General features: G+C 46.3%; 1 protein-coding gene across 3 annotated transcripts in view; it reads left to right on the top strand.

Moving 5' to 3' along the window:
- RAB11FIP4 (RAB11 family interacting protein 4) overlaps positions 1–13,335 on the top strand; it is a 111,374-nt gene that overhangs the window by 74,693 nt on the left and 23,346 nt on the right. Inside the window, exon 1 of one of the 3 annotated variants that reach the window (XM_057368823.1) lies at positions 7,625–7,708. The exons of the other annotated variants lie outside the window; for them this stretch is intronic. The gene's annotated coding sequence lies outside the window, so the exon portion shown is untranslated. Of the gene's footprint in view, positions 1–7,624; positions 7,709–13,335 lie in introns of those variants that run through there. 3 annotated transcript variants of the gene reach the window in all.

Here is a 13,335-nt window from a genome sequence, read left to right on the forward strand (position 1 = left end):
GGTGAAGCAGAAAATAATGTCTATGTTGTATTAAAAATCAACATTTTGACAGAGTTTTCTTTTGAGATAGAAAACTGTCTATTTGGGGACAGAAGAGAAAGGATCAAACATCCTGCAAGCTGTGACCCATCATCATATGGTGCATGGTCAAGYTGTCAGTCTAAACACTGTCCTGGATTTGCAAATGTCCATAAGCACAGATGTGCTTTGGGCACAGTGGGCTCATTGTCCCAAGGAAAATTGAAGGGAGGTCTTAAGTGATGTCTTGTTATAGAGATGTTGYTGCTAAAAGCAAATTCTCCCAGCGAGTAAGTGCAGATTGTTTCTGTTATTGATTGCCACGGTCTCTGCTTCATTGAGACCACATGGCCCACTTTGTTTTTGTAGCTGTCTTTTATTAGAACTGACAAAGAGGTATCAGCGTTTGAAAAGATGAGTCTTGAGAGTCCCCTGGGCGGCGTTTTCATGCTGTAAAGTGATACTGGCACATTTGATCCACAGATGCTTTTAACACAGTGATAAAACAAAAGATTTCCTTCCCAGGGTGGTCTTCTACAGTACAAAGCTTTCTGTTTTTTCCATGCTCAGTGGGCCAGACACCAAGAGGTTGAGAGAACCTGCAATTCTTCCTACCTTAAACTGTGCTCTCAGGATCTGGTCCTATGTTCTAAAACTGCTGAGGATACCCCTATGTGTTTAGTTTTTTAAGGTGTACTTTGCCACTTCATCTAAAGCTCATAATGTGTTCTGCATTCACGTGAGTTATCTGTACTGGTTTTCAGTGTTCCTGAGATTGGTGGTCAGAAAGCTTTCATCTTTTTTTTCCACTCACCAGCATTCACAGTCCCTAATCCTCTCCTGTTCCTGTACCTGACTTTCTAAGAAGCCAGTCAGAGTTTTATTTGAACACACAAACCTGAAGTTGGTTTGTTTTTATTTTTTTGGTGTTATATTTGAAGGTACCTAAAAAAATTCAGATCTGAGACATTTCATACAAGGACCTATCATGAGTGGAAATGTTTGACCTCAATCTGTCTGTGCAGCAGCTCCTGATCTGTAAAATGGGAATACCATCTTCTCTCATTTTGAAGAGACTTTATGAAGATAAATTAATCGTTGCAGAGCACTCAGATGTCAGAGTGATGAACACCACAGAAAAGCTTGGGGGGAAATAAATAGTTCTGTCTGCAGAGCAGGCTGTTAGTAGTAGCCATAAATAAGACATGAAGCTGCACTTTGATCAAGAGACTGAAGCAGATATTGAATAGTTGCTGATAAGCCRAGGACCAACCAGCCAGAGTCGTGAGGACATCCAGACCAGTGGGAAGTGGTGGTAATTGTGTGATTACAGGGATGTGTTAATGCAAATGAGCAATGGGACCAAAGTGAAGTTGCACCTGTGAGCTCGGTGCAGGTTTTTCCTGGCTTTTGGATGTTCTGTTCTGCAGCCTTGCTGTTAGTGTGTGCCATGAGAGTGCCATTAGACACTGGTGAGCATGAATTATTCTCATCCTGGCCTACTGATTCTTTTTCTTTCCCTTTACTCTTTTCCTGACAAGTTGTGTTACACAGAGTAGGGACTAAAAGCTTCCAAACGTGTCATGAAAACATGCTCAGAGCTGGAACTACCAAAAAGTGTGGTTTTCAGGCAGTAGCCTGTCTTCTGCAGACCATGCAAAGCATAATCCAGCAGATTCACGTGTCRGAGGGGCTGTCGGAACCCCCTGCTCCATCCACAGCTCCGGGCTCACCTGAGCCCTAGCCAGTGCTTGCTCGGATAAAAAAGGCAGTGAAGCCTCCTATCCCTGCAACCACAGAGGAGACAGCTGAGTAAATGTGATTCCATCTTTGTGGTGCAATATGGAGCTACTTGGCTCCACTTTGGTTTGAGCTCTGAGGTSGCTGAGGGATGCTCACACTTTCCTTGCCATGTCCCATGCTCTTGTCAGCAAAGTGAATATGTCCATGTCCTCGGCCTGCAGAGTCCTCCCAGTCCATTCCCAAAGGAGAGGCTACATATTTTTCACTTGAATTTGCTCATGTAGCCTGTTCTGTTTCCTTTTTTTATTACTTGGCATTTTGACAAAGGTTAAATAGAACAGATTTTGTGCCTGGTGTATTTTTGTAATGCTTTTGACAAAGGTGCTTTAATCATGGATTCAGAGCAATGATTATGAGATTCCTTCAGAGCTTGACATGAAAAACCCAATGGTACAGTTGCAGTGATGAACAAAACAAAACAAAATAAACTGCTCTTCGGAGGGGGTTGTGTATCCTGTTCCATTATCTGGCATTTGCACTCACAGCTCTTGAGTACTTGTCCCTTATGAGGGGTTTTGGAGAGGAACACAGAAAATGCCCCCAAACGCCTCATTAAGCAACCAAATGTAGCCTACTGATGGCAGAGAGGTTCAAGTGGCTTTTCCTGGAGAGAGCAGTGGGTGAGTCCCCTGAAATGTCTTCATGCTGTAATTGCATGTCACARAGTCGGGTCCAAGTTCATTCCAGGCCCAAGGAATGGATGCTAATGGGCCCTCAGCCAGCCCTGTCCTGCCTTGGGTGCTCTCATCTTGCACAGAGACCTTCTCCTGCGAGCCCTGTGCTTGACTGGAGCTGTTTGATGTGCCTGGCTGCCTGCCCTGCTCTCAGGATAGGACACCAGCAAGAGCTCTGCTCTAAAGGTCACGGGCAGAGCAGACTCCCATTGTGTCGGGTCTAAACTGCTGCTCCCTTTGTTACTAAAATGAGCCTCTCTGCAGGCACTTGGGCTCTTGTTTTTTGGGAGTGGGAGCAGGGGTTGAGCTGTGCTTGCTGCACCCAGAGCAGTGTTCCCCTGCAGCTGTGGTTTGGAGCTGACCTCCTCATCCTGTTCAGGGATGAAGGGATGGGGAAGAAAGGGAAGAAACTGCAGAAAGTTCTGGAAAGGCTCTGCCAGCTGTAAATGCAGCCTGTTTCTGCCCCCTCTGCAGTCTTCAGCTCACCAGCTCCACACTTGTGCTGTGTTCATCCTATCTCAGTCTCCTCCTGACTTCCCCTTAACACAAATCATGGGAACAAGTTGTAGTTGRGAGCAGATTCATTCTGTCCTCTTTTCCCTGCCTCAAAGTGTTCTGATTGCAAGGTCTTTGGGGCAGGGACTGTAYGCTCCCTGTGTTTTGGCAGAAACTGCCTTAATTAGGGATCGTTCTTGGTTTGTTCTGTCATAATAAAAGGGATTCATAATAATACTGCAGTAACTCACACCAGCCTTACTGCATTTCCTTCAAAGGAAGCACTCCAAAATAACATGAGAGTAGATGAGATCAAGATCAGACCAGCTGTAATTACAAGWCTGCGATATCTCATTTTGGTGCAGAGCAGTTACACGCAGTAGTAACTTGGCCAGCTCTTATTGTAGGGGAAAAACCCACACAAAAGGTATTTTTACATAAGTCTCTGTMAAATAGCCACCAATATTCATCAGASAGAGCATGATTAAAGGCTCTTGAAGCATGATTGGAGTTGCCACTTTTCATGAGATAATTAAGATGCAGGTTTGGTGTATATATGTTCGGATGATCTCATTATCTTCATTATTAATTAGTCTCTGTTCTTCACATTTCATCTCCAGTTTCTTGTCATTAGGGTGACTCGCCTGTGAGCGATGCCTCGGTGAGATGCAGAGGAAGGGTTCTGCCTCTGGAACATCAGAGGAGGTGCCAGCCTTTGTTCAGAACTGCTCCAGAGAACTCTCAGTGCTTTGTACCAGATCAGCAGGTTTCCCTGCCATAAACCCTTTCAGCAACKTGCCCTGCCCCGGTGTTTCCTGGCCAGGAGTCCCTGGTTTCAGCAGGCACTTTGGAAATCACAGAATTGTGGAATCAGAATGGTTTGGGTTGGAAGGGATGTTAAAGATRTCTTCTTCCATCCTTTTGCCAATGTAGCCATCTCTTTTCTGGTGATAAATGTTTGCTCTCCATTGCCAGTTACTTGTCACCATCCTCAAACCCTGGACAGGACTCAGGAGCACAGGAACTTTGCAAATACCACTGAGTAGGAGTAGGGATTTAGGAAAAACAAGATCAATTAAGGTGGAAACTGAGTGTGAAAACCCTGCTGGTTTCAGGGTCCTGCTCTTATGGCACTGGATGGGTGTATCCGGCATTGTCGGGCTTCCCTGTGAAAAGCAKAATCAAATCTGCTGCTGATGGAGTCACAAATACCGTGCTCAGGAGGGTCTCAGTGTGCAGAGCCTGCTCATGCAAACCACGCACAGAGCCTGGAGCATATTTCCAGTGTCTGTGGCCATCTGAGCAGTCACTAACCTGCACAAATTCCTCAGCTGCCTGAAATCACGGCAGGAGAATAGACTCCGGTCTCAGATGGGAAAAATGTATCACGCAAGCTCTCCTTCCGTGGCGCTGACTCAGTTGAGCTGCAGCTGCACCCAGCGGAAGCTGGGTCCCAGGCACCCTTCCTCTGCACCCTTGTTGCTCTTAAGGCATCAAGCACTTAAAGGCCTGTGTCACTTCCCAAAATCAGTCCTGATTCCTCCAAGAGAAGCCAGTGATGGTCACCTGCCCTCCCTCAGCCATGACAGTATGCTCTGCTTTTCCCGTTGTAAGAAGCAAATCATAAGTCATATTAAACAGAAAATTATCACTTTACCATTAAATATGTAAAAATAAGATTTTTGTCTCAATGGAGATCAAAGGCAGCTTATAACAATCTCCACTTAATCAGGCTTAGCTTTAATGAAGTGAGAAATGGACCTGTATTATAGCTAGGGTTATTATTTAATAAAGGTTTTATACAGTCACTCCTTAATGAAGAGTGATTGTCTAAACTACTTACATTTTCTAGGACTTTTATGAGAAACGCTTCTATCAATGAGAGATTTGTGCCTTCTCAATTATTACTGTGCAGTAAATGTCAAAGCCCTGGGTAGCAAACTGAGCATTCAGCAKGTTGCCACACAGTTGTGCTTATGTTCTTAACATCTCTATTATAATAYTGAGTTTAAGTATTGCTGCTTTATYTGTTTAATGCTTATTTTACATTTTGGTCATCAACAAACTGTTGAAAGTAGATCTGTGTCGGGTAATGGYTCTGTAATTGTCAGGTTTCACAATGTCTGTAGTAGTGCCTGATCTGTGTAASAATGCAAACACTTCTGACTTGCATCTTTCAGGAAACCACTACGAAATGTACTGTGCAGGTAATTATTTCATGCATGATTGTTGTTTATTCTGCARTGAGCCCCTGACATACAACTGTCTCTCTTGAACACTGAAAGGAAAAGCAGTTTTTAGAAGTGTCCTATTTAATAAGCAGTGCAGTTGTCTGTCCCTAAATCTGTCTTGTAGAGATTGCTTTCCTGTTCGTTGGGATTAACGAACAGGAGGATGTCTGGGAGGTGGTTTTGATTCCTTTTGTACTGTTCATTATCAGCTTCCTGGGAGAGCTTGGAACAGGAAGGGTCTGGAGCCCCACTGCCACTGCAGAGACCCCAAGGTCTGCTGGGTCCCCTGTGTGCCAGGACCTGCCCCCAGCCRTGCCCTGCTGAGTCCCAGTGACCTCCCTGGACTCGTGGGGATGGCACTCTGTGCTGGCTGAAGCGGCACTTGGCTTTCATCTGTTGCTGTWACACTGAACCTAAGGCATCCCCTGCCCTTCTAAAACTTCTGTGCTCAGCAGAGACAGAATTCTTTTCATTTTCCTTCAATGAACYGCTGAAAGGGTCAAGTTCAGTGAATTGCTTTAAGCATTGTATATATAAGAATTGGGGCTAATTAATTTCTTTCTCTTCTTTTGGTTTTTGTACCTTTTGCAATATTTTATACCTAAAAGTTGCTGGCTGTGATGAAAATGAGGGCAGGCTCAGGCAACACCTGGGACATGAGATGTTAYGCCAGTAGATGGGTTTGTGTCTGCCAGCTTTGCTCTGTTTTCTGAGAATTTCCTTRTCCCTTTCTTCAAGTAACTTTTGAGCCTCTCTGGAAAGTGCCCTGTCTTTGGGCACAACAAAGTCCAAAATATTTTAGAAGTATAAAGTACTTAAATGATCTTTCAGTGATTTACATTTACAGCATCTCTGCAACTCTCTGTATGAGCACTGTTACAAAAGTACACCCCAAAATATCTTTCCCCCTTTTGAAATATCTGGAGGTAACTTTAAAAACAGTCTTTGGAATATGGCCAGATTCTGTGGCAGGGTAAGGACTGGTGATTGTTTCCTTGTCCAAGTCTTTCAGTGCCATTAYGGTTGGGAGGGAGGTGTTTTTCTGCTGTCTGAATCCTGCAGGATGGTGTTTCCTTCTATGTGTGACACAGCAGTGACAACTGTGACAGTCAGTAAGGGCAGGGTTTGGCTTCCAGACAGGAATTTCACAAAAAGTGTTTTTTGTATACCCCCTTCTGCATTTGAATTCTCTGCTGCAAAGCAACAGAAGGAGATTTTATTTCTATTTTTCTTTATTAGCACAGACAGCACAGTAAACACAGCTCCTACGAGGTGTTGCGAAAAAGGAAGTTACACAACTTCTAAGAAGTGAAGCRAATGTAAAATAACAAAGTCGGTGTGACTGTTCTCAGCCTTTTTGTTTTGCTTCTCATTATCTTGTAACTAAAGGGATTAAAATCAAGGACAAAACAGACATCACTTCCTAACAGGATCTGTTTTGCTTTGAGCATGCTGAGGGTGCTTTAGCCTGACATCACCATCCCGGGGAGGCCCTACATGTGTTTAATGTGCACTCTCTTGTAGGAATGAGGGGACACCAACAGATGAAGCTGTCACCAGCAAACCCTGATGTCCCCACAGATTGTCCCTGCCTGGGGACCTGACAGCCCTCGGGGATTGTGCCTGCTGCTGCAACCCCTTCACTTATGAGGCATCAGAAACCCAAAATCAGTGTAGAAAATCATCTGTTCCATTTCAGATGTGTTCCTGCACACTCTGCACCTGCAGGAAGGTTGTCCATAACCCTGGGGTGGGGAGGCCCTGTCCACCCTGGCCTTGAACAYTTCCAGGGATGGGGCATCCACAGCTTCCCTGGGCAACCTGTGCCATGTAMACACACATAATTATATAAAAACATATAAATTGCATATAAATATATAAATAATGAACATATAATTACAYATAATTTAATAGTATATAGAATATAATGTTATATAATGTAACATTATATAATGGAGAGAGAATTAATCGGGTTTTAATCGGGTCTTAAGCCACATTTCAGGAACCCCAGGAACCCCAGGCATCTTTCCCTCTCATCAGCAATTGCTGATCATTTTAACTGCAGATAATTTTGAGCAACACCTCATTATTTTGGAGCGAAACCGAGTGACTACGACTAAACCCACGAGCGTGCGGGTTCGGGCGCGCGTCACTCGCACCCACCGGAGCACAGCGCCCAACCGCACACAACCCGTGCGACGGGGACCGTGCTGTCGCTGTCCGCCCACGGCCCGCACCCCGCGGGTCCCCGGGTACCAAACACGCGGCTCCGGCCCCTCCGGGTCGCCTGGCAACGCGGGGCGGGGATGCTCCGAGTGTTGCCGCCCCGCGGGGCCGCGCCGCCGCCGCCCCCCGAGCTCCGCCCGCCCTCGGTGCGGGGCGGGGACGGGGCGTGGGGACGGCAGCGACCTCCCGGCGCCGGGCCAGGTACGGGAAACCCGGCAGCGGCAGSAGGAGGACGCGGTAGCCGGCCGGTGTCTGTGCGGGGTGAGGAGGAAGTTTGCGGCGGGGGTTTGGGGGGTTTTCGGGGTTTTTTCCACGCCGCAGCTCCGGCGCGGGTTCCTGCTCTGCCCCTCCGGGAAACCCGCGCTGAGGCTGCGGCGTGAGGAGAGGGGGATCCGTGATGRAAGGGGGATCCTTGAGGCCGCTCCGCTCCGGTGGGGATCGAGAAGCGAGGGGGGAAAGCATCTCTGGGGTTTTTGCTGCGGTATCGGTGTTTTCGTGAAACGCAGGAAATTGCAGGTGGAGCGAAACCCTGCTGGGGTTTTTTTCTTGTTTGCTAAAGGAGGGGATTTTCGATTCGGAGTTATGTATGCTGGAAGGTTGGACTCCCGATGGAAAGTGAGCAGGGGATACTCTTATAGGAAAACTCAAAACCGTATGTGTCTGTCAGCAGCTGTGTGGAGTGAAATGGGAGTGTTGGGGAAGAAGGGGGTGCCTTCCTACATTGCTGAACCTCATACAGCACTCAGCTCTGTAACCTGGAGATGCCCACATATCTGGGATTTAAAYCTTTAAAAGGGGAAGAGGCAAAAGAAAAGTACATTTTAAGGATGAATGCAAGCAGGGTGCTTGCTCTGTAATTATTTTCTGTGGCACTGGCGATGTGTTTGGATTGCCATTACTTATTGTTSAATGTTTTTAATACCCAAATGTGGTTGTGAATGCATTTGCTGGCTCCGGGATGCTGGTGACATAGGCAGAAAAAAATGATTTGTGGTTAGTGTGTGTCTGTCACGACAGCCTGTGCCGAACTACAGATGCTGCCTGTCGCCCCAGTGTGGGACCAGCATTGCCCTGATGCGGTCGGTGAAGKGGTTGTGCCCCTGATGGGCCTGTGTGAGATGTGTTTGGCAGTTTGGTACAAAAACAGCTCACAGCAGAGAGCTTGTAGATGTGWGCAGTTCCTGGCCTGGAGTTGTTTGTGTGTCCCTGAAATGGAGAAGGGCAACTGTGCTTTTCTGTTAGGCAGAAGTGACGTGTGGTTAGAGATCGCAGGGCAGGCAAACCCCTCCTTGCTCTGGGCTGTGCTGCTGCTGGTTTTGAGGTGGTAGTTTCATGTTGCTGCTTTGGTAGTAGCAGTGTTTTCATTGCTTGTGGCAGATTTGTGRGGWTGGTGGCTTTGGGGACAGAGAGAAGGATTTATTTTCRTGTAATTCAGCTGATTTATCGACTTAGGTAAGGAAGAGGCACAGATGGGAGAATATCCTGAACCCATTTCAGAAGTTGACTCCCTAAACATGAACTCCATGGTACCTGTATCCAGGCCCTTACACCAGTATAATTTGTGATTATTTTGARCCCTTTTGCTATGCTATCATAACTGCTTCTGTTGGAAATTGTTTTATTCCATTCAGATGACGTGTGAATAGGAGGGTTGCTCCAGTGGTGGGACTCAATTACCCTTTCCCAACAAAAGTTATTTTTCTGCCTGTGACCCTTCTGATTTTTGGGGGAGGTGGGGAATAACTTGGTGTCACCACCAAATATGTGAAATAGTGTGTAATGTTATTCTTACAACWGGGCACAGAAGGAGGGTGGGATTTCTATTGGCTGCTTGGCGGTGTCTGCCCAAACTGAAAGGAGCTTGAATTGTACCCAATGTGAGATGTGGCAGCCTTCGAGCAGTTTTAAAATCTCTTTTAATGGGCTTCTTTTAAGTATGTTATTTGAAGAATTACTGCAAACAGCAGCAAGTCTCCCAGAAGCCACCTGATGTGCAGATGTTTGTCAGCTGTGGTTGCCTTGACAGGGCTCCTACCACCGGGGTGGTTGGGGAATCTTTGCCATGTTCAAAGCCTGCAAAACAAAACACTTCCCATGCCAAAATAGCAGGGGAATGGAATTGCTTTGCTCCAGTTATTGATTAACCAGTGTTGTTACATGTGTCAAGCGTAGCTTGATTGTGATTTTTTCTTTTAAAAGCAATGTCCTAGGGAAATATTTAAGTGTTTACAAAGTAATAATGGGGTGCTGCTKAATTAACCATTATCCAAATATTAATATTCTCAAATGCTCACCTTGTTTGGGTAGCTGACCCCTTAAATTCTGAATTGCAGCACAATAATGTCATTCCTTTTGTTCTTTCTTTAGTTATTTAGGTTGATTGCTGCACCAGACACAGGACAGGCTCTCTAAGTGCTTCCTGACAAGATAAAGCAGTGCTTTGGGCACTGTTGCAGCTAATACTGCTGCTTAGTTGTAGGGGGTCTCTGCAGATGGCTCTGCTTTGAATTGTGTTTTTGCAGTGTGCAACCTAATGTTATAAATTATTTCTACTTGGTCCCCATCTGCTTTGTCTGTGTGGTTCAGGGGTAGAAATATCTCCTGCCTATGTGTATTTTACTGTATAAATGAAAAAAAAAAACCACCCCAGCCTGTTGGTCAAGCCAAGGTTTATGATCAGTGGGTTCTTCGTTCGTGTTTGTCATGTGTGGAGCTCGATGATGATCTTGGCAGCCCCTCTGCAGTTAAGTGCTTTCACTTCACTGTAAGAAAGTGATAGAACAGGTATGTGAGAGTCTTTGTTTAAAAAGAAATAAAATGTCTTTTATAAATAGATGGGGAGACTAAAAGTTTTTAAAAATCAGTGCTTGTGATCTTGCTGGGTAAAGGCTGCAATTCCAGTTATTCCTGCAGCAGAAATGCCTTAACCTGTGGTTTACCCAGCCACCAGCTGAAGAGCAGCCAAGGTCCTGCAGCTCCTTTCTCCTCCTAATGAGGAGCTCTTCAAATACTTCAGTATTTCTTAAACATGAAGTAAATTACCTTTTAGGCYTGTCTGCATTCAGAGTAACCAACGAGCTCTGGGAAGTGTTTTTGTATAAACTACAGCAAAGCCACATCCTTAATGCTTTCCCTCTGCTTGCCAACGTAAACTACTCATCATCAGGCATAGCTGGATTTCTTACTGTGTTGGAGAAACTCAAGATGTTTCTCTACCTCTTGGGGTCTGAAATTGCTCCCATTCCCCAAGCATCCCTCCCTGCTGGAGACTGCAGTGTAATCCAACCCGGGTGGGTGGCAAGACAGAAGTATGATTTGTGAAGTAAAACCCTTTTTTTTTTCTTTAAATGGGTTTATTTCCTGGTGTTTGCTGGGAGACCAGAGTTGCAGTAGTATAGAAAAAATGCAAAAATTATAGTTTCCAAAATCCTTGGGGGAAGGGAGTTTGACCAGTGTTCCTGTAAATAATTAGCTTAAACATTGGCAGAACTGTTCCTGCCTGGGACAGCTTTTTCCTGTTCTTCACGCTGTTTGTGCCTAATGGTGCTCTGGAGGTGCCTCCTCCTCCTCCTCACCCAGGAGCTGGGGCAGCACTAAATCAACTCAGGGAACTCTTCACCCATGTGCCTGTAGCACCCGAGGGCAAGTGTGATGCAAGAGTTTTGTTATTTGTTGAGTCCCCAACCGGTGACCTTGAGGCTTGTCAAGGAAAACATGTTGGTGTGAGCTCAGCTGTCCCCTGAGCAGCAAACAGCAGCGGCAAGGAGCATCTTGTACCTTAGAGTTGATTAATTGGGGGTCTGAATTGAGAAGTGAGTGCTGAACTCTGCTTTAGGCATAAAGACATGTTTTGAAAGCRGCCTCCAGCTCCCTTTGTCACAGAGTCGGTGTTCAGTTGTAATGTTGCTTCAAAATCACATAATGTGATCATTCCTCTGTCCTGCTCTGTGCTGGGGGGTCTTTGGGGTGCCTTTGGCCATAAGCTCTAGCTCTGTGTTTGCTCTGTGGGGAATGCTTTGACATCTGGGCACCCAGAACAGCACCCAGGGCACAGTTTTGTCACCAAGTGTCCTTGCCAAGGCAGTGGTGGGTGCTGCTGCCCTCGGTGTGCCAGAGCTGCTCTCACTGGCCCTGCTGGCAGCTTCCACAGGGGCTGAGCTGCAGTCCCAAGCAGCAAACCCTGGGAAGAGTTTGACKTTTTCTGTCCTCCCTCCTTGTTATGCTGTTCTGACTTAAAAATAGAATGAGATTGTCTCATCTCAAGGCAAAGGCTTCTCAAGAGGGTTAATTATGTCACATTTATTATCTGCTCTGCGGATCTTTTTAGGCAAATATGAATATTTTTTTTTTAGTTGTATACCAGCTTTTATAAACCAAGGTCTGCAGAACTCCCACACACACCACGAAGGTGATGCTGAGTTTCCCAGAGCTCATTTCAACATACAGCTGCCTGGCCTGGGTGCCCTGTCCTGGAGGAGGGGGTGGCAGGGTGGCACCTGCTGTGAGCTGTCCCAGCAGTTCAGTGTGTGGGAAGGCCCATGGTATCACTCTGCAGAGGTCTGGCAGCTTGCACAGTCACAAGCATTTCACTCTAGAAATGTAATTTGGTCTCCTTTCTGCTCCTACTGGAGTGGACACCTTGGGAGTTTCCTGAGTTATGGTTGTGACAGGCTCATGACATGCCAGCATGTGCCACTTTGCACCTCTTTTTCCAGATATGTGAAAGAAAATGGAAACTGTTCTGCAGTTCAGGGATAAAGTGCCTTAAGCAATGTTGGAACAACGTGCAAACAATGTGGTGGGTTTAACTCTGAACTCTGTGGTTGATGTCCCAGCCCTATCCGTGCTGCAGGTAACATACTCTTGTTCCTAACACTGCAGATTAGGATGTTTTTTTGTCTGCCAAGGGATGCTCCTTGCTTTGCTGAGCCTCCAGTGATGGCTGAGGAGTGCATGATAATCCAGTGGTGGGAAGCAGCCCAGGGAGTGATGGGACGCGACTTCAAAGTAAAAGGAAGAGCTTTTTTTTGAAAACTTTCTTTAGAGGATCAAATTAGCAGTCTGCTAAAACCTTTTAATGTAAAAACTTTCAGAGCATAAACAATGACCTGTGAAAAGGAGTGCTTGGATCTGGACCCTGCATATGATGAGGTCTGGCATGTCCATTATGGCCAATTAAAGTGACAGGTAGCAGAGTGTAAACACTCCTGACTCCTGCCGTTCCCTGGCTGGCTCCAGGCTGCTCCCGGCCTTTCTCCTCTGCCTTGGAAAAGGCACCGTGTCACTTTGAACTTCCCAGCCAGAGCACAAAGCAGCCTTTCAGAGCCCCTGTGCCCTGTGCTCGGGTGGTTCAGCAGGAACAGCAGAAGCTGAGGCTCGGTCTTGCAGTGCAAACCTGTTGTCCTTGAATTGCACCATTGTGWGAGACACGGATGTGACCCGCACAGGGGAGGGAGGGAGGCTGGCAGTGCCCTGCAGCACTGGCTGCCCTCTCTCTGGGGACTCTGCATGGCCTTTCCAGGATGCTGTCCAGCACTCCATCCCACATCTGGATCTTAGGAATAATCTTGCCCCTAGAACTCCCAATACACACAGCAACATGTGAAGCTTTGCTTTAAACTGAGCTTCAAATATTAGATTTGAGTAACTAAACAATCACAGGAAGCTATTGCATTGAACAAACTAACTTGTGGCCCTAGAATAACTTCTTATTTGAACAGCTTAATAAAATAACAGTGMTCTGCACGCTGATCTTGAGCTCTGAGAGATTTTATTCTCCCAGTTGTGTGGGGAGACTCAGTGTTCTTCCGTGTTCTGTGGCAGGAGATGGAGGCAGTTTCTGTGACTTCCTCCCTCCTCCATCAGCCGGCCTGTGAGCAACTGCTCTG

The sequence above is a fragment of the Malurus melanocephalus genome, unplaced genomic scaffold, assembly GCF_030028575.1.
Source record: "Malurus melanocephalus ecotype Western Australia unplaced genomic scaffold, MMel_1.1 scaffold_98, whole genome shotgun sequence".
In the NCBI taxonomy this organism is placed as follows: domain Eukaryota; kingdom Metazoa; phylum Chordata; class Aves; order Passeriformes; family Maluridae; genus Malurus; species Malurus melanocephalus.